Below are 22784 nucleotides of genomic sequence, written 5' to 3'. Positions count from 1 at the left end.
TGGCCCACTGGAGATGACAGAGGAAAGCAGTGACCTTGCAGATAGACCACTAAAAATTCTACAACTTGAACAAAGAAACAACAAATGAACAAAATGAACAACTTCAGGGGTCTGTGGGAAAATACCAAAATACATGTGTGTCATGGGAATCCCACAGGAAGAAAAGAAGTGCAGTTCAGAAAATATACTGAAACAATGGCTAAAAGCTCCCCAAATTTGGCAAAAGACATAAACCTACAGATTAAAGAAGGTGGAAGAACCCCAAACCAAGAAATCCTAAAAATCCTAAAATAGTATGCACTAACAGCCAAATTCATAGAGACAGTAGAAGAGTGGTTTCCAAGGGTGAGGGATGAAGAAAACTGGACGATATTTGGTCAAATGTTACAAACTTTCAGTTAGAAGAGGAACAAGTTTGGGGGATCTAACATATAGCAAGGGGACTATAGTTAACAATATTGTATTACGTACCTGGAAGTTGCTAAGAGAGTAGATCTTAAATGTTCTCCTCAAAAAAAAAAAAAAAAAAAAGAAGGAAATAGTAATCATGATGGAGGTGTTAACTAACCCAACTGTGGGCATCATTTTGCAATATATAAGTATGCCAAATCATCACATTGTACATCCTAAGTTTACACAGTGTTTTATGTTATATCTCAATAAAGCTGGAAAAAAATAAAAAGTGAAAAAATGATGAAGAAACCTAGAACAATACCTAGGAACTGTGGACATTTACAAAAAGTGTAACATAGGTGGACTGTGGGCTGCTGGGGTTGGTGAAGGATCTCAAGATGGCCAGGCAAAACTTGCTCTAAAAGCCATTGACTGAGTAGCTTTTGGGGAAATCATACCCCCAAACCAGAAGACCATTGCTAACTTCTGAAATTCTGGAATGAGACCTTTACCTCCACGTGAGCTACTCTCCCTGAAAAACCACCTGCTGTTGGCTGGGCTTACTACAAGGCCAGTGTGGCAAAGGCTATCTTGGGAGATGACTTTGAGAAGACGTTTAATGCCCTGAAGTTTCCTCTGCCAGAGGAGAAATATACTGTTCAGTTGGATGCTAAAGAAAAAGAAGATGTGAAAAGTTGTGCTGAATTTTTGTCTCTCTCAAAGGCCAAGATTGAGAAATATGAAAAAGAGCTACAGAAGATGATCATAATTCCATGTGATCCAGTGACCATTGAGGACCTGAATGAAGTCTTCCTGGAAATCAAATTAGACAAGAAGTATCCCTATCGGCTTCACAAGCCAATTGAGTATTTATAAATTTGAGTTGGGGAGAAAGTTCTGGCCCTCATATTGTAAACCCTGGACATTAGAAATAATTATATAGAGGTGCCTGGATGGCTCAAGTCAGTTAAGTGACTGTTTGGGTCTTGAGATCAAGCCCCGATTCAGGCTTCCTGCTCAGTAAGGAGCTCACTTCTCCTTCTCCCTCTGCTGCTCTCCCTGCTTGTGCTCTCTTTCTCTCATATAAATAAAATCTTTAAAAATAATAATTATATGGTAAAGAAGAAAAATTGTCATGTACACAAAACAGGAAATACTAGAAGGAGAAGAAGGAGAAAGCAGAAGTAGTGGTAATGGCCATTTTCCAAAATTAATGATAGACACCAGACCACAAACTCTGGTAGCTCAGAAAATACCAAGCAGAGCAAATACCAAAAATCTACACATACGTGTATCATATTCAAATTACAAGAAAATAGGGGCACCTGGCTGGCTCAGGGTCCTGAGTTTAAGGCCCACATTGGGCATGGAGCCTAATTAAAAAAAAAAAATCTTTGCTATTTCTATACCTACCTAATCATATAGATAACTCTTTGTTCAAAGTAATGATAGCAACAACGAACTGGGTGATTATAACATATGGGTAAGTGAAGGAAGTGGCAGCCAATGTTACAAGGGATGGGAGGGAGGAATTGGGGGCTACTCTGTTACAAGACACCTGCACTCCCCAGGAAGTGGTATAGTGTTATTTGAAGTGTATGTACATGCAGATAATCAAATCATTATGTTACATATCTGAAATTGTATGTCAATTATATGTCAGTTTTTAAAAAGTGGACTTGGATTAGTTGTAAACATACATTGCACACTTTAGGGAAACTACTAACAATTTTTTAAAGAAGTGATTGATAGGCCAAAAGGAGAGAAAATAGAAACATATAAAGTGAAAACCTGCCAGACGGGGAGTTTTAAGAATTCAAAGAACAAAGAAAAAATGGAATGAATACAAAAGAGTTACAGACATAGAAATTAATCCAACTATATCAATAATTACTTTAAATATGAATGGTCTAAATGAAAAGATCAATTGAAATCCCTTGTCACAGTGAATAAAAACAAGATTCAATGACATGTTGTCTACAAGAAGCCCACTTTAACTACAAAGTCACAGGTAGATACAAAGTAAAGGGCCGGAGAAGGATATACCATTGCTAATGTTAATGAAAGTAAAGCTGGAATAGCTGTACTGATTTCAGACAAAGACGACTTCAGAGCAAGGAAAATTATCAGGGATAAAGAGGGGCATTATATAATAATAAAAGATGGAAATGAAAATCCTTAGCTTGCATGCGCTTAACAGCAGAGCGACAAAATATGCAAGGCAAAGACTGCTAGAACTGCAAGGAGAAATAGATGAATTCACTATTATCAGTTAAAGATATCAACACCTCTCAATCAGTGATTCACAGGTCCAGCAGACAGAAAGTCAGTAAGGAAATAGTTGAACAGAATAGCACCAAAGATCAATTCGATCTAATGGACATGTATGGAATACTGATCAGCAGCAGAATAGACATTCTTAGAAAGCTCATGTGGAGCATTCATCAAAATAGACCACATTTTGGGCCATAAAACACACCTGACCAAATTTGAAAGAATAGAAATCAAATAAGGCTTGCTCTTAGACCACAATGGAAATCATTAACAGAAAGATAGCTGGAAAATCTCAATGTATTTGGATAATAATTCATGGATCAAAGAAGTCTCAAGAAATTTACAAATATTTTGAGTTAAAATGAAAACAGAACTTATCAAAATGTATGAAAAGCCATGCCTAGAGGGAAATTTATTGCATTAAATATATATATCAGAAAAGAAAATCTAAAATCAATAAGCTTCCAACATAAGAAACTAGAAGTGTCCATCAACTGATGATTAGCTGAAGAAGATATGGGGTGTATATACATATATATACACATATATATATGTATATATACACATATATGTAAATACACCCCACATCTTCTTTAGCTATTCATCATATATATATATATATATACACACACACACACACACACACACACACATACATACACATATATATGTTACTCAGCAATCAAAGAGAATGAAACCTTGCCATTTGCAACAGCATGGATAGAACTCATGGGTATTATGCTAAGCAAAATAAGAATAAGTCAGAGAAAGAAATATGATTTGTGAAATATGATTGTGAAATATGATTTCACTCATATGTGGAGTTTAAGAAACCAGAGTTTAAGAGTTTAAGAACCAGAGTTTAAGAAACCAGATGAACATATGGGAAGGGAAGGAAAAATAAAATAGGATACAAAAAGAGCAGGAAGCAAACCATGAGACTTCACTATACGGAACAAACTGACGGTTGATGGAGGGGAAGTGGGTGGGAGATGGGCATTGAAGAGGGCACCTGTGATGAACACTGGATATTATATATAGTATGGAACCAATACTACACTATATGTTAACTAACTTGAATTTAAATTAAAAAATAGAGAAAGAAGAGCAATATAAGCAGAAGAAAAGAAGTAATAAAAAATTAAATCAGAAATCAATGAAATTGAAAATAGGAGATCAACAGAGATCAACAAAATGGAAACTGGTTCTTTGGGGGAAAATATCATTAAAATTTATAAGCCTTCCAAGATAACCAAGAAAAAAAAAAGAAATTATAAATATTGGACGTGAAGGAGGAGTCATTGAAAGGATAATAAAGGAATATTATGAACAGCTTTATGCCCATAACTTTGTTAACATAGATGAAGTGGGCCAATTCCTTGAAAGACACAAACCATCAAAACTCACAAAAGGAGAATTAGATAATTTGAATAGTTCAATACTTACTAAAGAAATAGATAAAAACCAAATTAAGGTATTTATGAGAGGAATATTACCAATACCTTTCATGAATGTAGATGCAAAAATACTCAAAAGTTAGCAAATCAAATCCAACAATGTATAAAAAGACATACACTATGACCAAATGAGACTTATTCTAGGTATGGAAATCTGATTCAACATTCTAAAACCAGTTAATATAATCCATCACACCACTACACAGGCTGAAGAAGAAAAATCATGATCATATCAGTAGATGCAGAAAAAGCATTTGACAAAATCCAATACCCATTCATGATAAAAACTGAACAATTTAGGAATAATGGGGAACATTCTCAAACTTAATGATGAAGGGTGTTTACCATAATCCTATGGTTAACATCATACTTAATGGAGAGACAGTGGACATTTTCCCCCTTAAATTAGGAATATGAAAAGATATCCCCTCTCACCACTCGTATTCAACGTTGGACTGGAAGTCCTAGTTAATGCTGTAAGAAAAGGAAAGATATACATATGGAGAGGGGAGAAGATAAATAAAGCTGTCTTTGTGCACAGAGGACATGGCTGTCTATGTATAAAATTCCATAGACTAGACCAAAAACACTCTTGGAACTAATAGGTGATTATAGGAAGGTCACAGGATATAAAGTTAGCATGTAAAAGTCAATTGCTTTCCACTGCCAGCAATGAATAGTTGGAAACAATACCATTTATATTAGCAGCAAAAATAATGAAATATGGAAGCATAAGTCCAACAAAATTGGTACAGGCTTTATAAGAAGAAAGTTATAAAACTCCAGTGAAAGGAACCAAAGAAGATACAAATAAATGGAGAGAGAGTTCATGTGCGTGGATAGGAAAACTAAATATTTCTAAGATGTCAATTCTCCCTAATTCCGTCTATAAATTCAACATAATCCCAATCAAAACCGAGCAAGTTTTTTTTTAATATTAACAAGCTGACTTTATATATGAAAAGGCAAGAGGCCCAAAATGTCCAACACAATACTGAGGAAGAAGAATGAAGTCAGAGGATTCGCACTACCTGACTTTAAGACTAACCATTGATCAACAGTAATCAAGACAGCATGGCATTGGTGAAAAAATACCCAGGTTGATCAGTGGAACAGAATAAAGAAGCCTGAAATAGACCCACACAAATGCAGTCAACAAAGAGTCAACTTTTTTTGACAAAAAAGCAAAGGCAATTCAATGGAGAAAGGATATTCTTTTCAACAATGATGCTAGAACAATTGGGCATCCATACACAAAACAGTGAAGCTAGATTCAGCCCTTACACTTGTTACAAAAGTAAACTCAAAATGGATCTTAGACTTAAATGTAAAATACAAAACTGTAGAACCTGTGGAAGCTAACATAAGGGCAAATCTAAATGACTTTGGGTTTGGCAATGAATTTTTTAATTTAACACTAAGAACACAATCCATAGAAGAAAAAAAATGATTCCATTGAACTTGATTAAAAGTAAAAACTTCAGCTTTGTGAGAAAAAAGTTAGATCGAAAAGATAAGCCACTTCTCCAGACAGAGGCTATTTGCAAAACATATCTGATGAAGGACTGGTACCCCCAAAATGCAGAGTATTTAAAAATCAACAATAAGAATTCAAAAGTGGGCAAAAGATCTGAACAGACACTTCACCAAAGAATATAGACAGGTTTGACAAAAAAGCAAATAAGATGTTCAACATCATATGTCATTTGGGGATGGCAAAATAAAATGAGATATCACTTCATACCTTTTGGAATGGCTAATATCCACAAAACGTTTAATACCAAACAGTGGCAAGGATAAAAAGCAGTAGAAATTCTCATTCATTGCTGATGGGAATGCAAACTAGTACAGCCATCTTGGAAGACAATTTGGCAGTTCTTAGAAAAGTAAACATTCTTACCATGCAATCCAGCAGCTTCACTCGTACATACCCAACTGCATTGAAAAGTTATGTCTAGGGGCACCAGGGGCCTTGGGCCTTAAGTGTCCACCTTTTGATTTTGGCTTAGGTCATGTTCTCAGGGTCGTGAGATCGAGCCCTGTGTCACGCTCTACGCTCAGTGCAGAGTCTGTTTGGGATTCCCTCTCTCCCTCTTTCTCTGCACCTCCCTCCACATGAGTGTGCTCACTGTCTCTCTCAAATAATAAATAAAATCTTAGAAAAGTTACATCTACATGAAAAAGTGTATGTTTATAGCAGCTTTATTCATAATCACCAAAACCTAAAAACGACCCAGATGTTCTTGCATCCGCGAGTGGGTAACAAACTTCATTATATCCTGACAATGGAGTATTATCTAGCCATGAAAAGAAATGAGCTATCAAGCCACAAAAAGATGTGGAGGATCCCTCAATGCCAGGGAGCTTGGGGAGAAAGTTCTGAAGGTCACCGGAGGGCTGGAAATGCAGACTCGGAAACAAGGGAATTCACCCTTGGTCGAATTCCTTTTGAGAACCTGCCTACATTGTTAATGGCTGTTCTCCTGGACGATGATGAAACCCGAGTGTAAAAGATTTGGTAGCATAGCAAGAACTCAGCCTCTGTCTCTGTTCTGGAAGGAGCTACCTACTCAGAGAAAGAACCAACAGCTGTGAGGTCCCACAGAGAAGCCAAAGGACCTGGAGAAGCTGGGCCACCACCTGTCTTGTCTGCTCTTTGACCTGTGGCCACCTTGCTCCCATGAGATGTGCTCTTGGCTAAATCGCTGTGACATGGGGATGTATGTTGGAGTGTGTGTCCTCTTCCAGGCAGGCCAGTGTTCCCACAGCCCTGCAGTGGGTCAGGGAGCTGAGGTCCCAGGGAGGGAAGGAGGCTGCTTTCTAACCAAGATCTACTATAACACAGCCCACTGGAAAGAAGACAGCTGAGTGATGGGATTGAGAGATGTCACCTGCAGCCCCAGCCTGGGGCAGTGGGGCCTCTGCAATAGCTGGACACTAGGAAGGCCTTCCTTATAGGCTGGAAACGGGGTGGCTGCAGTGGCCACCACAAGGTAACTCTAGTTAACAGAGGTCACTGGAGTCAGGGGTAGGCAGAACACCGGAGCTCAGCCCCCTTCATGTGAGGGGCCACTGTGGAGCAGTCACAGCCTAAGGACAGCCAGACAGCTGGGGCAGGAGGGGTAGCAGCTGGGGAGGCGGGCCTGACTCCAAAAGAGGGGCCCAGGCTTAGAGCCAGGCATGTATTTGTCGTGTGCTTCTGTCCCTGGGCCTGGCATCTCTATTGTCCAGGCTGAGGGAAGATGGAGAAGGATGCCCCATCCTGTCTGAAGCCCAGAGAGGGTGTGACTTCCCTAAGACACACAGCATGTTATAACTGAGTCAGGCCTAGGACTCAGAAGCCACCGCTCCCTGTTCCAGGCTGCCTCCCTCCCTCCTTCACCCCTTCCTGGGGATGCCCAGTGGTTAAATCATGTTATGATCATCGAAATAACACTTACCATGAGATGAGCACAGTGGAGGACAGAGGCAGGGAGCAGAGGTCGTTCTGCCTCGTGCAAGCAGTGAGGGGAGCCGCGTCTGCAGAGTTTAAAAGCAATAATGAAACCTTTAAAAAGTCGGTCTGCTTTTTATTATCACTCTGCACTGGCCCTTCTCACCAAAGCTGGTGAGGAAATTACTCCTCCTAGCCCAAATATTTCATTATCCCATGTTCTGAACAATTGCTGCCGTTCTCGTTAGGTTTAATATGAGATCAGCACATCGAAAGGTGACGTTAACTATGATGAACACTGGGGTTGAAACGGAAGTTCGTCCAGAAAACCTCATTGTACCCTCCGCTCCCAGCATGCCCAGACTCAGCTACTACAAGTTTGGTAACCATTTGGAATGGTTAAACTCAATTTCGGCCTCTGATGCTCCGTCCAGTGCTCCCCATAGCCATGTATTTAACAGCAGGTGAGGGACAAGCATCACCAGCTATGCGATGGCAAGACAGCTGTGTGACTTCGAGAGGCAGAAGCCAGGTTCCCGGAGCCTCACTCTAGCTCGAACGCATCATAAGTTCTGAATCTCCCAGGTCTGCTCTTCTGCAAGTGTTTCTTAATGTGCTCTTTTTCCTTTTGTAATAATAATAATAATAATAACAACAACAACAACAATGTGACTTAGAAGTCTTAATTCGTTACTGTTTCCTTCTTCTATTTACAGGAGTGTAATTTTGTATTATTTGTTTAGTTTGTTAGTTTTCACTGCCACAATTATATATGTGTGTGTAGTTCAATAAAAAGCTTTCACTCTCTGCTTTTCTTTTCTGCCCATTGTCCTTATTCATTTTATTTCAGATTATTCATGTAAGTAGTTATGCTGCATAGAGGCAGGGAGGGAGGGGATGGCTGCTGTACCAGGTTGTACTCAGCCCTGACCTCCCTTGAAACTTGATGCTGACCCCATGAGATGGGCTTTTGTAAAAAGCCCATTTTACAGGTGAGGACACTAAGGCTCAGCGATGGGGAAAATGAACCCAGGATTATATAGTTAAAGTGGCAAAGGAGCATTCAAACCCAAGGTTGGCCTGACTCCAAAGAGCATGTTTGAAATGCCAGTGAGTGTGGAGAACTTTCAGGGAGCAAGGCACGGGGACATGGGCTGCGGCAGTCTGGGAGAGCTTCTCAGAGGAGGGGGAGCCAGGATAGATGCCTATGCGGAGGGCAGTGAAGCAGGAGGATCTGAGGAGGCAGGGAATGGGGAGTTCCAGCCTGATCTCTGTCTCTCCCTGTATGGCCTTGGACAATCCCATCTCCCCTGAAGCCTTGGTGTTTTCTCTCTCTGGAGTTTTCAAAGGCCCAGGCTTCCACAAATCAGATGAAGACAGTGGTCTGGACAGTGAGCTTGGCCTGGTGAGTGGGTCTGACTTTGCTCTGCTCTGTGTCTAAGAACTGGACCCCAAATTCCACTGGCCCACCCAAGCCTGTGCCGTTGGAGGTCCACGTGGCATTATGGTTAAGAACATCAGCCTGGGTACTGGACAGACCTGGTTTTGAGTCCCACATCCACCATCTCCTTCCCCAGTGAGTGACCTGGGACATGTCCCTTCTTGTCTCTGATCTCAGGGTCCTAAACCACAAGTGGGACCATCCTGTTGACTTCCAAGGGTGAGAATTAAAACAGCAGTAATTGATATGTACTGGGCGATCCTTATATGCCAACACTGTTCTACAAGCATCACACTGATTTTTTCATTAAATCTCAACACCTCTGTGAAGCTATCCTCTTTGTTCACAGACGGGGCAACGCAGAAACAGAGTGGTGATGTTACTTGCCCAAGGTCCTAACTCTGTTCTGCTTAGTTTGGTGCCTGTCCCGCAGGAAGTGGTAGCTGCATCAGAACGAGTTCTGACACACCGGGCTCACACTGGCAGCTTAGCGTTTCTGGAATGAGGATGGGCCCCACAGGTGGTGTCCAAGAAACATGCCAGTCAGCAGGCAGAAGGTGATTAGGCATCCTTGCTATCTGCTACCCAGTGGCTCAGGTGGCCACAGTCGAGCCTGATGGAATTTTACCAGACCGCATTCCTAATTATCACTTAGCAAGGCTTCTAAAAGGACACCATGTGGAAGCATAAGGCTAAGTGTACAGAAAACTATCGCCAGCCAGCCAATGCAATTAGAAGTAAAAATTGCCAAATTCATCCAAGGAAAGTTTAGACTCTGAATGTGAAGAACTTTGATCAAAAGGAGACAGTTTTATACATAAGAACATACTATTGTCAGTCTTTTAAGAGCACACCGGATACACTCCTTTTCGTCAAAAAAAGCTGCTATTTAAATGGATATAATATTTGCCTTTAAAAAATTCTTACTATTAAAAAAAATTCTTACTATTGATGGTGTTGTAGAATCAAGTTAACTCCAACAAAACAGTCACTATTCTTCTGGTTGTAAGCAACAGAATAGCCACTTCAAAATGGCTGTAAGTGACAAAGGCCTGTATTGGCTCCTGGACCTGAAAAGCCCAGGGCGGTGGGACTGGAGGGACTGAATTACATCAGCAGCTGCATCTTTCCGACCCAAACTCTGCCTTCTCTGCCGCAGATCCATTCCTGACGGAGGCAGGATGACTGCCAGCAGCTTCAGCCGCCAGCCCTCCCAGGTTTTATGCTTCCAGACTTCTCTGCATTTGGGACAGTTCCTGATCCTGACTGGCGTTGACTGGAATTGACATGACTACCCAGGACAGCTCAGGGAATGGAATGCAGGCATCTCCCTGTCTGGTCACTTTCCTCCCCAGGGAGTCAGGGATGAAGTCAGTTCCACTGACTGAACCTGGCTGAGGTGGAGGAGGGAGGCTTCCCCCAAGGAAACTAAAGGGAAGTGGATGCTGGGTGGCCCCCCAAGTAGCAGCCATATTGGAAAGACTGTGATTTGCTGGTGATTGGAAGGTTCAGAGAGGTGACTCCTACCGGACCATCCACCCGACAGCTCAGGGAATCCCAGAAAGAAAAAACACCACCGCTGGACCACCTATTAGAGTGAGAAGAGTCCTTGGAGGTCCCTGGTGTGGTCGGAATGGGAAGCTAGAGGCCCCGAGAGAGGGAATGACTGGTTCAAGGCTATAAACAGCCCACAGGTGGGAATGAAACCAGAATACAAATCTCCCGTATCTTGGTTCTCCATCTGGTGCTCCCAACTGGCCTGTGAGGGCCAAAGTGGGCTCTGGAAGGCCTCCAACTGGTTCCTTACTCTTGATTGGGAAGCCCCTCCGCTTCTCCTGGGACTTTCTGCCAGCAGCCTTGGTGGAGAGTCTTTGACAAGTCTCCCGACACGAGCTCCCTCGCCCGCACTGCAGTGGGGTCTCCCAGTCTGTCTCAGATGGAAGTGAGACAGCTGAGAAGTGTCCTAGATTCCCATAGGCATTCCCAGTCGTCCATGGCACCCATCTAAGGCCTCGATCTTACATAAAAGGGGGTGAGCGCAGCCTCAGGTTGGTCCCTCTATCGGCTTTCTGGAAATTCTGGAGCCACCACCGCCCAGCCAGGCTGCACGCGTCCACGGTTTTCCGTGGCCCTGGGCTCCAAATCTTCACGGGACCCGATTCTAAGAATCGTGCAGTGTCTCCACATCTTGTGTTCAAAGCAGAAAACCTGTAGAGCGTCGACCTACTAGCCAGACCGTCTCGGAACTTCCCTGTGGGCGGGGCCTGGGTGCCGCAATCTGATTGGATGCAGGAGGGGGCCTGTCGTTAAGCTTCGTTTGCATAAGCACATTTTATCTAAAAGGTGCGATTTGGTTGGGAGAAGGGCCTGTGATCGAGATGAGGAGGGGTTTAAGCACCCATTGGTCCACCCCATTGTCATCCTCAATTTTTATTAGAGGATGCCCACCTGAACGCAATGGCAGGGCCCCTCAGCCGGTGGGGAAGACGAGGTGGGTCTGGGCGCACGGACGAGATCTTCCCAGCAGGTCAAGACTAGGATAACCGTGGTAACTTATGACGGAGAAAGCTGTCAATGATATAAGTGAAAAGGAAAAAATATGAGAGAGTATATACAGCACGCGCGCGCGGCGCGCGTGTGTGTGCGTGTGCGTGTGTGTGTGTGTGTGTAACAGGGGTGGTTAAGAGCTTTGGATCTGGAGCCAGATTGCGTAGGATCAAGTCTCGCTTTCACGTTCCCTTAACCTTGGGCATTTTACTTAAACTCTGTGCCTCCATGGCTTCATCTGTAAAATAGGGCTAAATAATAGGGTGAGGTGAGGATCCCAGGATATAAGCCATGGAAGGCGGTGAGACAAGTCCCAGCAGACAGCAAGGGCCCGAACGGTGGCAGCGGTTAATCTCGTTGGTCCCCCGCGCAGGGGCCTCGTTCGCACAGTGCTGGTGGCGGGGCGGGCCGCACCCTGCCTCCGGAACCCGGCTCCCCGCTGCTGCCCGCTGCCCATTGTTGCTCCTTCCTGCTCTGGCCTGCCTGGGATCCTGCAGTAGCAGCTCCGGCCCCAGACGGGGAGGGCATCCTGGCGGCGCGCGCCCTCCCCCACTGTTCTGGGCGCTCCGCCAGGCCCCTCCCTCCAAGAGCCACCCCTCCCCCGAGCACTGGACGGCGAGTCCTGGGACCACAGTCCTACTCGGCCCAGTGTCCTCTCTGGCAACACGGAACCCTAGGGCCCTGTGCGGGTTAGGTGAGATCACGTGCGCACCAGACGGAGCTCCCCACCTCGAGCACTTACGTCCTCAGTTCCTGTCTTGCTCAGGTGGGCTTTCAGAAGGCTGCTTGCCGCCAGGGTCCAAGGGGGACCGATGCATCCCCTGGTGACTGAGGCTGGGTGGATGATGTCTCAGATCATGCCGCCTCTGCTACGTGGCTCAACCTTTCCCCAGCACAAGGCAAAAAGTGGGTGAAAGGGCTGGGCAGCTTTCCCCCAGCTGGAAGCCCCCAGAGCCAGGATCTAGAAGCCCTGCATCCCAGTTCTGCTGCCAGATTGCTGTGTGACCTTGACCAAGGCCTTCCTCCTCTGAGCCCCAGCCTCCCTTCTCCAAAGGCAAGGAAGGCAGGTGTGGCCCCGACCCTGGCTGCACCACAGGCTGGCTGGGGTACGGTGGAAGTTGTTTGCTCCCCTGGGCTCAGTTTATCTTATCTGCAAAACTGTTATGCCCCGTGTAGATTCGGCAGATAACGCCTGGTCTCGGAGGCTTCTTGTCTTTCTGCCGCCCTCCGCCCCATTTCTTTGCTCCAAGGGGGAAGTATGCCACTGGGGCTGGCTATTTGAGTCTTCCAAGGAGGAAATTCAGCCTCAGCATTGTGTCTCTGAGAGAGGCCTCTGTGGCCGCATGTTGGCTTTGAGTGTCCCTGGTGTAGGAATGAGCCTCCTGTCAACAGAGGGAGTTTACTCAAGATTGAAGAAGTGGAAAGGAATTGGGGCTGACAAAACCTAGCCCTATTCTTAGAGTACCTTCCTGCTGCCTTCCCATTCTCAGGGCTTCCTCTTGTGGTCATTCCACCTGTCTGCCGCACTGCCTTCCCCTGCACCCCTTTCTTTTTGTCCCCGAGCTTGTGGACTGCCACAGAAAGCCCCCCAGATCTTCTCTATTGCACACAATAATTGATCTGCTCCCAGTTTCGATGGGAGAGAGGGGGACTTGGATACCCCCCATAATCTCCAACAACCCCTTCAAAGCCATCCCAAATAAAGTCACTCCCAAAGAAATCTTAGCAATATACTCTGTTTTTGTAAGCACTGCCCCCGCACAGCTGCCTCCCCCAAGCTTCTCTCAGGGAAGCTCCTGCACTCAAATTTGCCTGCTCAAATTCACTGAAGGGCTTAGTAGGGCAAGGGGTCTTCCACCAGAAAGTTTTGCCTTCCAGGGAAAGCTGCTGGGAGTATAAAGGCATGTTTCCCCCACGTAATCTTCATGAAAATTCTGCCGGCTGGGAAATGATCTCCTGATCTCACAGAAGTGGAATCAGAGCCTCCTGGCTGGGGTCAGAAGGTGGTGGTGGGGCGGTGTCTGGCCTTACAGCCCCAGGCTCTGAGATGTCCATCTTTCCTTCTCTCCAACAGCTTTTGCCCTACGTAGGTCCATCTGGGCTGAGGGCAGCATCCCAGGTCACCGCTGCTCCCCCTGCCCGTGCTCAGGGGATCACAGCTGCCTGGAAGCCCCCTGACCACAGACCTGAGGTCCTTGTTCACGTCGGTCTCCATATTCTGCCCCATGCTCTGCCCTCTAGGCATGTGGTGGGATAAAACTTCTCTGTCCCTTTGAGATTGTGTGGGGTCGTGACCAGCCGTGGCCAAGGAAGTGTTAGAAGTGACATCGTCACCTCAGGCTGGAGCTCTATTACCAAGTGGAGACCCTCTCCCTCCGCCATGAGATGGGGGCTGCTCCTTGGCCCTGGGCCCCGGACTGAGAAGCAATGGAGAGCCCTCCAGCCCTGTACGGCATGCCACACACAGGAGAAAGGACTTCATGTCAGGAGCTGCCAGGATTGGGGTCGTTTGTTGTCCCAGTGTAACCAAGCCTCCCTTGACTAGCACATACGTGCCTCCAGAAAGCAAAACCGGGCTGGAAAGGAGAGATGGCGTGGAGGACGTTCTGTCTCTGAAGACCTGTTTCATGCTCTTTCCTGAGATGCTCAGTCTGGTGTGGCCACACAGGAGCGATGGTTGAAGTCCTCTCCACACCCAGGGTGGGGCTCGAAGTCACAGCCCGAATTCAAGATTGCATGGTCTACTGATCGAGCCAGCCAGAAGCCCAGAGGAGAGTTTCTTATACTCAAGGGACCCAGAGACCCTTTCCTCATGGAAAAACACTGGGGTAGTTGGGAGGCAGAAGATGGGGGCGGTGCTTGGGGCATGGCCTTTACTGGGGTTTCCATGGAAAGGCAAGACAGGGCAGGGTGAGTTTAGGACTGGCTAGTTTGAATGATTCTGGTGGGCTCTGGGCTCTACGGGTGGCCTCTAGTCTCAGTCAGCGGAAGCACAAAGCAATGACATAGGTCCTAGCGATCGCAAGCTCTGCTTCACGGGTCTGATGGACGTGGGTTCCATAGCGCAGCCCCCCACTCACAGGAGCTGAGCTTTCTCGTTTGTCAGGTGTAGATAGGGATCGAAGCTGTAGGCTGTGAAGCACTTAATGCTCTGCCCTCAAGAACGGGCACAGCATTAAGTGCTTCACAGTCCACGCAGACCAGGGGTGGGGAAGCTGCCCTGGTCTGCATGGACCTCGGCCATTTTCATTGCCTGCCCTGTGTTCAAACCCCTTTCCCATGTCAGGTGAAACCCCTCTCACCTAATGATACTCCCAATAGAGGAGCCCCAATGTACCAGCATGCTTTGCAGTGAGGCTGTCCCAGGCACACCCCTCTGCACAGACCTTTGAAGGAACCTGTGACCCAAGGAGGTGGGGGTGCCCAGACCCATTTGTCGGGAGTCATCAGAGACAGAGGTCTGCAGGGACCGACCAAATCTGGGTGTCAGCAGGACAGGCTGCCATGTCGGGGTCCATGCAGGGGTTGAAGCCAGGAGAACTCCCAGCTGGGTTCTCTGACTCGTAGAGCCCTTTGGCTCCCCTGGGTGTTCAATGAGCTCCTTTCCTGCTTCTGTAACCTGCAGCTAGTTTCTGTTGACTGCAACCACAAGCCCCAGGTGACCCCCTCCCCAGCCCCAAATGCTGATCCTCCCTTTCAGACTGTTCTCTGAATTGCTGACCTTCCCCTACTCCAAGTTGCTTGTGGGTTAATTGCTTTTTCTGGGCCTTTGGCCAAGAAGCCTGGCTGGAGTGATTACAGAATTAGATTACAGAATGAGACCCAGGCCCAGAAGTAGGGCGGTACATTTAGGGTAGGACACATTTGCAAGGGGAAAGCAAGCAGGTTCTGGGTTCAAATCCCTGTCCTAGGACCTACTGCATGACCTCGGGCCCACAAGCATCCCTCTGTGCCTCAGTTTCCTTTTCTATTACAACACTCCAGCAGTTGTTTTTTGATATGTTTTGGTGTTTCAAGGAGATCAGGGATGGGAAGCCCCAGTCTGCGTGCCCCATACCCAGCACATTGTTGGCATTGGATTAAGAAGAAACTGGGTCGGGAAGAAGGAACAAAGCAGTCATGCTCTTGCGGTTTATGTCAGAATCGCTTGAGATGCATGAGAGATACAGATCCCCGGACCCCACTCCTAAAGTCGGATGTACCAAGGCTGAGGGGCCCTGGGATCTGTATTTTAAAAATATTTTATTTTTTATGTTTTTAAGATTTTATTTATTTATTTGACACACAGAGAGAGATCACAAGTAGGGGGAGAGGCAGGCTCCCGGCTGAGCAGAGAGCCCGACACGGGGCTTGATTCCAGGACCTTGAGATCATGACCTGAGCCAAAGGCAGAGACCCAACCCACTGAGCCACCCAGGTGCCTCTAATATTTTATTTTTTAAAGTAATCTTTATACCCAACATGGGACTCTAACGACCCCAAGATTAAGAGTTGCCCCCTCCACTGACTGAGCCAGACGGGCAACCCTCTGATCTATATTTTTAAAAGGCATGCCCACTAGAGGTCTGTGCTGCAGATGGTTGGGGCCACTGCTCTCAGAAAAATATAGGATCCAGGGACGCCTGGGTGGCTCAGTTGGTTAAGCCGCTGCCTTTGGCTCAGGTCATGATCCCAGGGTCCTGGGATTGAGTCCCGAATCGGGCTCCTTGCTCAGTGGGGAGCCTGCTTCTCTCTCTGCCTCTGCCTGCCACTCTGCCTGCTTGTGCTCTCCCTCTCTCTCTCTGACAAATAAATAAATAAATAAATAAATAAATAAATAAATAAATAAATTCTTTAAAAAAAAAAAAAAGAAAGAAAAAGAAAAATACAGGATCCAGTGGGGAGCAGAATGGAGGTGGTGAGGGCCCAGGAGATTGGGCCAACATAGTGGTGGGGTGTGGGGTCCCTGACATTAGCTTCACTCTCACTAGAAGCTTCTACAATAACCATGTCAGGGACAGTCCAATCTGGTTTTATGTTCCAGAAAGGATGCAACTAATTTCTGAATGTTTGATCTTTGACCTCATTACAACAGTAATGGATACATTTCTTCACACTTGGATAAGGCAGTAATCCAATAACGTGGATATTCTAAGTCCAAATTTAGTTAGCCCTTCCTGGGAAGCCAGGCATTATTGCAAGCACTTTTGTCTGTGCTAATAAAGGCAAAGTGAGATTATTCTCCCCACAGCACAGGTGGGAAACTGAGGCCCAGAGAGGGAGAATCACTTGCAGGAGTCCACACGGCCCGGGTAGGGATTTGAGGGCAGGCAGGCCGGGATTCCACAGCTGTACGAGAAGCTGTGCCCCTTCAAGTTATCACGGTGGGGTATAGTGAGGGACTTAGAGGCTGAGGCCACAGGCAGAGGCTGTGCTTCCAGAAATGGGGCTCAAGTGTTGGGTGGGACTAAGTGAGGAGTGGGAGGGAGTGCGGGGCGTCAGACCCACAGACCTGTGATTCACAACAGCTGGGGCCACCACCTGGAAGGTCTCTGACTCAGCTGCTCAGGGATGGGAATGACTCTGCGCCCAGGCAGCTTTATTCAGTTCGAGGCCAAGGCCTGGCCTTACCACTCAGACTGTGTGGCCTTGGGCAAGGTGCTCCACTCTCTAAACCTAGGGCCAGCTGGGAAGACTATGAGATTGGGTTATGCCCCGCGCACAGCGCGCAGAGGGCACTTGAATAGCCCGCCGTCCTCACACAGTGACAGTACCAGTGCAGCCATGGCACTGGGGTCCACGCTGAGTCCGAGCACACAGCTGGTGCTTCTCTCTGCCTGGCAACCGTCCCCCCTTCTTCCAGAAAGAGTGCTTGTGTTTCTACTTGAGCCAGATGACGTGTGTTTCTATAACTTGCAGCCAGACTGACTGCACGAGGAAGTCAGAAACTGGCATTTGCTGCATGTGAGTGGCGTCTCGGGCTCTGCCCATGCTTCATTCCACTCACCCGCAGGACTATCCTGCAAAGCTGGTACCACAACTTCCATCTGTAGATGTGGAAATGGAAGCTCAGAGAGGTGGGCAACGTGTGTTATGTCACAGAACTGGGCCTCGGATCTGAAGCCCCAGAGGGGCCCATCTTTCATTTTTTTTTAAAGATTTTATTTACTTAGAGAACACACAAGCAGGGGAAGTGGAAGAGGGAGAAGCAGGCTCCCCACTGAGCAGGGAGCCCCACACACGTCTTGAACCCAGGGCCCTGTGATCTGAGCAGAAGGCAGATGCTTAACCATCTGAGCCACCCAGGTGCCCCAAGCAGCCCGCCTTTTAAATAAGAGTGAGCCTGTGTGTTCGTAACTAATCAATGTGCCAGGAGGGCATTCATTCATTCAGCAAACACTTAAGAGAGCCTACTGTGGGCCAGCCATGGTGCTAGGCCCTAGCGACAAGGACCCCACAGTCAAGCTCTTGCCCTCAGGGAATTCCCATTCCAGATGGCACAGAGGTGTCCCCCCATGGGCCAAATCCAGGTGGCAGTAGATGTCGGTGACATTACTGTAAGAAGACCTGGACCACCTGTGGGCTCAGCAGCAAGGGTGGTAGTGGCTGATCACCCAGCGCCCCCAGAGCGCTCCTAGGCAGTTTCTGTGTGTGCACGGCCTAGTGGACGCCTGTGTCTTAGACTTCTGAAGGTTGTTCATACGAATATGGAATGCAGCAGATACATAACCCAGTTGAAGCACAAGTTCCAGTTTTTATTTTGAAAACAGCTGCTGTTGATCTCATAATTAGGCCCTGTCCTCATGGAGCTTTAGGTCTAACTGGCAGCTTGACCCACGCAGGACAGTCCAATCTGGAGGTCAGAGGCTAGGGAGGCCAGATGGATGGGGATGACCAGGGGCCTTCCTGGAAAAGGAGCTCAGGAGTCTGGTGGGGGCAAGGGAGGCATTCCAGAAGTAGCAGGCAGGCGCGGGGATGGAAAGGTGATGCGGGTGTGAGGTAAGTGTAGAGGCTCGGACTGAAAAGGCAGTAATGGGGACAGAGCTTAGTCCTGACCCTTCCATAGAGAGCCACTGAAGACTTTGAGCAGGGGCATGCCCCCAAAGCTCCACCTGGATGGTCGGGAAGCAGGGTAAGAGTGAGAGAGGGGACGTGCTGGAACACCACAGAATGGAAAGAAACCCCTGCCTGTGTGTGGGGGTGGTTTGGGGCCCCGTTTGAGCCCCAGCTCTGTGCTGACCTGCCGTGCGACCACAGGCCAGTCCCTCACCCTTCTGGGTCCGTTTCCTTCTCCATCTCCTCTCCAAGGCCCTTTCAGACTATGACTGGAGTAAACTGAAGTGTGTGCAGATTGTGTATTAGGGGGTTCGGGGGGGACTCATGTGATTCCACTAGCATCACTATTTTCTAGTTTTCTTGGGCCTTGAAGACTTGGCCTAAGATGGGTCCATCACCCATGGCTTACCTCCTACTTCGGGCCCATATGGCTCAGCCCTCAGGTGTATCTATGCCTCAATTTCCAGTGGCATTTGTCTCACCGAGGAGAAAACATGGCCTTGGAGCCCCTTTCCAGCTGTGTAACTTGAGCAGTCCTTTGCCTCTCACGCCTACTTAGCAGGGAGGATATGGGACACTGAGATGAGGGCTTTAAAGCATGATTAGTGGCCACTGCCTTCCTTGCTATTGTTCCTGTGAACTTTCCTGGGTAGGATTCCTGGCTGTAAGCTCCTGGGAGGCTGGCGGGGTCTCCCCTGTGGCGCTGCACACTAGCTGGGCCCCCACTCAGGCTGGGATGCTCCGGGCTGGTGCAACTCTGCCCAGGCTTGTCATGGGGACTGTGACGTGGACCTGCCTGGCCGGTGAGCAGTCCCGATACTCACCCCGCCCTAGGTGGGTGTCCCGTGTCAGCGCCCTGTGTCACTCCACAGGGACTGCCCAGCACACAGGTCCCTAGTTCCTCCCCAGGGACCAAGAGGGACAGGCACCCCTGTCCAACCAAGCTCACCAGGACCTAAACTACATTCCTCCCCCTTTTTTGTTTACTTTTATTTATTTGGGGAGGTAGGTAATACATTCAAATTCTTCAAAATTTAAGAGGTGTCAAAAAGTGTACTATAACCAAATCCCCTCCCGGCCCAGTACACAGCCCCTTATTCCTCTTCCTGGAGAAAACCAACCTAAACTCCTTTTTAAAACAAGCTTAATTTGCTCCCCCCTTAGAAAAAATTATAAGCACTAAAAGCAAAAACTAACTTCAAACCCAACCCAACCCACCCCCCACTACCTTGGAACACACATCCAGAATTTCAGCATTTTATTTATTTATTTTTTTGAGGCGGGGCAAGGCAGAGGGAGAATCTTAAGGAGGCTCCATGCGCGGCATGGAAACCAACGCTGGGGCTCGATCTATGACCCTGAGATGACAACCTGGGAAGAAACCAAGTCGGACACTTAGCCAACTGAGCCACCAGGTGCCCCCAGACTTCCAACACTTCAGTATACATCCTCCCAGACTGGTTGCAACACATATCCACTTTTCAAAAGATGAAAACCAAACAGAAGAGCAGAATCACAATACTGACTTTTCAGTATCTTGCTCACTGTTTTGGGAACCTTTCCTCATGGTTCTTCCTTAAATGACATGAATAGCTTTCTGATCTTCCACACGTAAGGATTTGTTTAGCCAGACCCCAGTGACGGGCTTGGGGATTTCTAGATTTCCTTATTATAAGCAACACGGTGATGGGCTCCAGGACCTCAATGCCTACTTGTTTACTGGAATAAATTATGAGGAGAATGCCGCTGCACAAAGATGACATGTGAATTCGTGAGGCATTCCATATTAAAAAAATAAAAGGGGGGAAATGCTGGGTCACAAGTTATGGCCATTTTTTTAAGGTCCTGGATGCCCCCTCAAACTGTCCTCATGTTCAGCGGGACTGATGTCCAATCCAATTCTGACTTCCTCAAGGTCAAGAAGTCTTGGTTCCTACCCCTCCCACCAGCGGCAGCGGGCCCCTAACCCCACCTCCACATCTTGACTAAGGCCTGAACCCTCCTCTGGGCCCGGTGACTTGCTTTGTTTATACACGCACAGGGCCTTTACCTAGGTCCATCCGAATGAGTCAGCTGACTGGGGGGTGGGGACCACCCTTCCCAGAGCAGGAACCTGGCTGGGACAAGGGCCACCCGCTCCCAGAGAGGGGAACAGACTCTTGGCAGTGACTGACAAAGGACGCCAGGCAGCACCCAGGTGGCAGGTAAGAGCTGGGGCCCGTACTGACCACGACTGAGGTCTGTGAGGTTTGTTCTTATGCCGATTGGCTGGTCCTGACCCCTCTGGAGGCTCCCAGGCCGTTTTCTTTCAAGGTGCCTCCGTCTGGGGGGAACAGTGTGGACAGGGTTCTCCTTCTCTGACGCCTGCCCTGGGTCAGGTTTGAGGGCTGAGTGATCTTTATCCAGATATCATGGGGGCTGCAGGCTCCTTGTGACCTGCTGTGATAGGGCTCGGGACATGCGGCCCACATCCTGCTCATTGACGGGGGGGCCTTTGGAAGGCCAGGCAGAGTGGACTTCCACAGGGAGCAGAGAGTATATGCCTCAGTTTCTACTACTTATATCTCTGCCTGCAACTGTTTCTACCCACTCCCTAAGTAGGCGGGAAGAAATCTGCTGGGGAACGGGGCCAGTGGCTTGGCCTCACTCAGAACTGGTTTCCTTGTGTGGACACTGGACACATCCCCACACATTCAGGGGTACTGGACAAACTAATGGAACTAAGGGGGACAGTCTGTGCCCCGCACACCACGGGGCCTCAGGAAATGGTGCTTCAGACAAGGCTGCTGTGCGCGGGGGAGACGCACTGGGTCGTTGCACAGGGCAGTTGAAACTAACGGAAACAACTGTTTGTGTTTTTAGAGTTTTTCTTTGTTTTACAGTCTTGATTTCCAAACTACTAACAATTCTCACACCACCATCACTACTCCCTGGGGCTCCCTGTGTCCACCCTTGCCCTGCTGGTCTGTTTTCCCAATGTTAGCCAAAGGGAACCTGTTAAAATGTAAGTTGGATCAGGTCACTCTGCGGCTCAATGTTCTCCAGGGGCTCCCCTCTCAGCAGAGTAAATGCCAAATGCTGGCCACGGCCCCCTGGGGACCTGGCCCACTCTCATCCTCTCCTACTTCCTCGCCACTGGTCCCCCTCTGAACGAGACTCCAGTCTCACCAGCCAAATGGTCTCTGAACAAGAGGCACCCCCAACTCAGGGCCGCCGCAGTGGCCATGCCCTCAGCTTTGATGCTCTGCCCTACCCCTCTAGGCTTTTACACAAGTCCCTTGTCACTCCCGACCCGCAGTGAGGCCCTTGCAGACGTCTGGACACTCTACCTTCCATCTTGCTTTATCTTTCTCTCTGCGACTTGTGACAAGTGTGACACACCTCTCTGTCCAGCTAGGAAGAAACCCTCAAGGACGGATTTTCCTCTTGCTCACTGCCTCAGTACCTAGAACAGCACAAGGACTTAGGTGTTCAGTAAATGTCCTGAATGAACAACTAACGATGACCACACACCCTTTATGTGCTTGGTACTGTGCTAAGTGCCTTCCATATTTATCTTCTCTCTTTTTAAGGATCTTTAAATCTTCACAATAACTGTGATACAAGTACTGTTACCCATATCACAAAGGGAGATATGACACCCAAAAGGGACTTGTCCATGCTTGCTCTCACAAATTAGAAGCAGCAGCCTGAACCCAGTCCTGCCTGCCTCCCAGGTCTTGCTCCTGCTTTGCCTCTTAGGGCCCTGTACTGGGGAGCATCTGCATCCCCTGAAGATGTTCACAGCTTTCCTCCAGCAGGCAGTACAGCCCTGAGGAGGAGGAGGGGGGCGGGTACATGCTGGTTGCCTAGCAACAGCCTCTTCCTTTCTAACTCACCACATCCCTGGGCTAATCTGGCCTTCCAGGAGCTATTCCTCTGACACTCTAACCCACGCTTCCCTCCCGCACACACTGTCTTCTGAAGGATGGATGAGTTGTCCACAGGAACAAGTAGGAGTCCCATAGTTTCAGCTCTTTGGAACAAGGTGTTCCAAGAGAGTGTTCTCATTCCAAAACCCAAAGGTGGGAGCGGACGACCCCTTTCAGCCCTGCTGATCTCCAAGGACCCGAGTGCTGGATTGTTGTGGGTGGCATTACTGCTTTTATCAAAAAATACAGAAGTTCAGAGTTGGAAATTCTGTAAAGTGCAGGGAAAGGAAAAT

At 47.6% G+C, this 22784-nt stretch overlaps 1 pseudogene; it reads left to right on the top strand.

Moving 5' to 3' along the window:
* Positions 1 to 697: 697 nt before the first annotated feature.
* LOC116868783 lies at positions 698 to 1311 on the top strand (annotated as a pseudogene).
* Positions 1312 to 22784: the final 21473 nt, after the last annotated feature.

Source organism: Lontra canadensis, unplaced genomic scaffold (assembly GCF_010015895.1).
Source record: "Lontra canadensis isolate GAN:19392208 unplaced genomic scaffold, GSC_riverotter_1.0 scaffold16, whole genome shotgun sequence".
NCBI lineage: Eukaryota > Metazoa > Chordata > Mammalia > Carnivora > Mustelidae > Lontra > Lontra canadensis.
The sequence above is the reverse complement of the archived record's forward strand: the minus strand, read 5'-3'. Positions and strand labels throughout refer to the sequence as shown.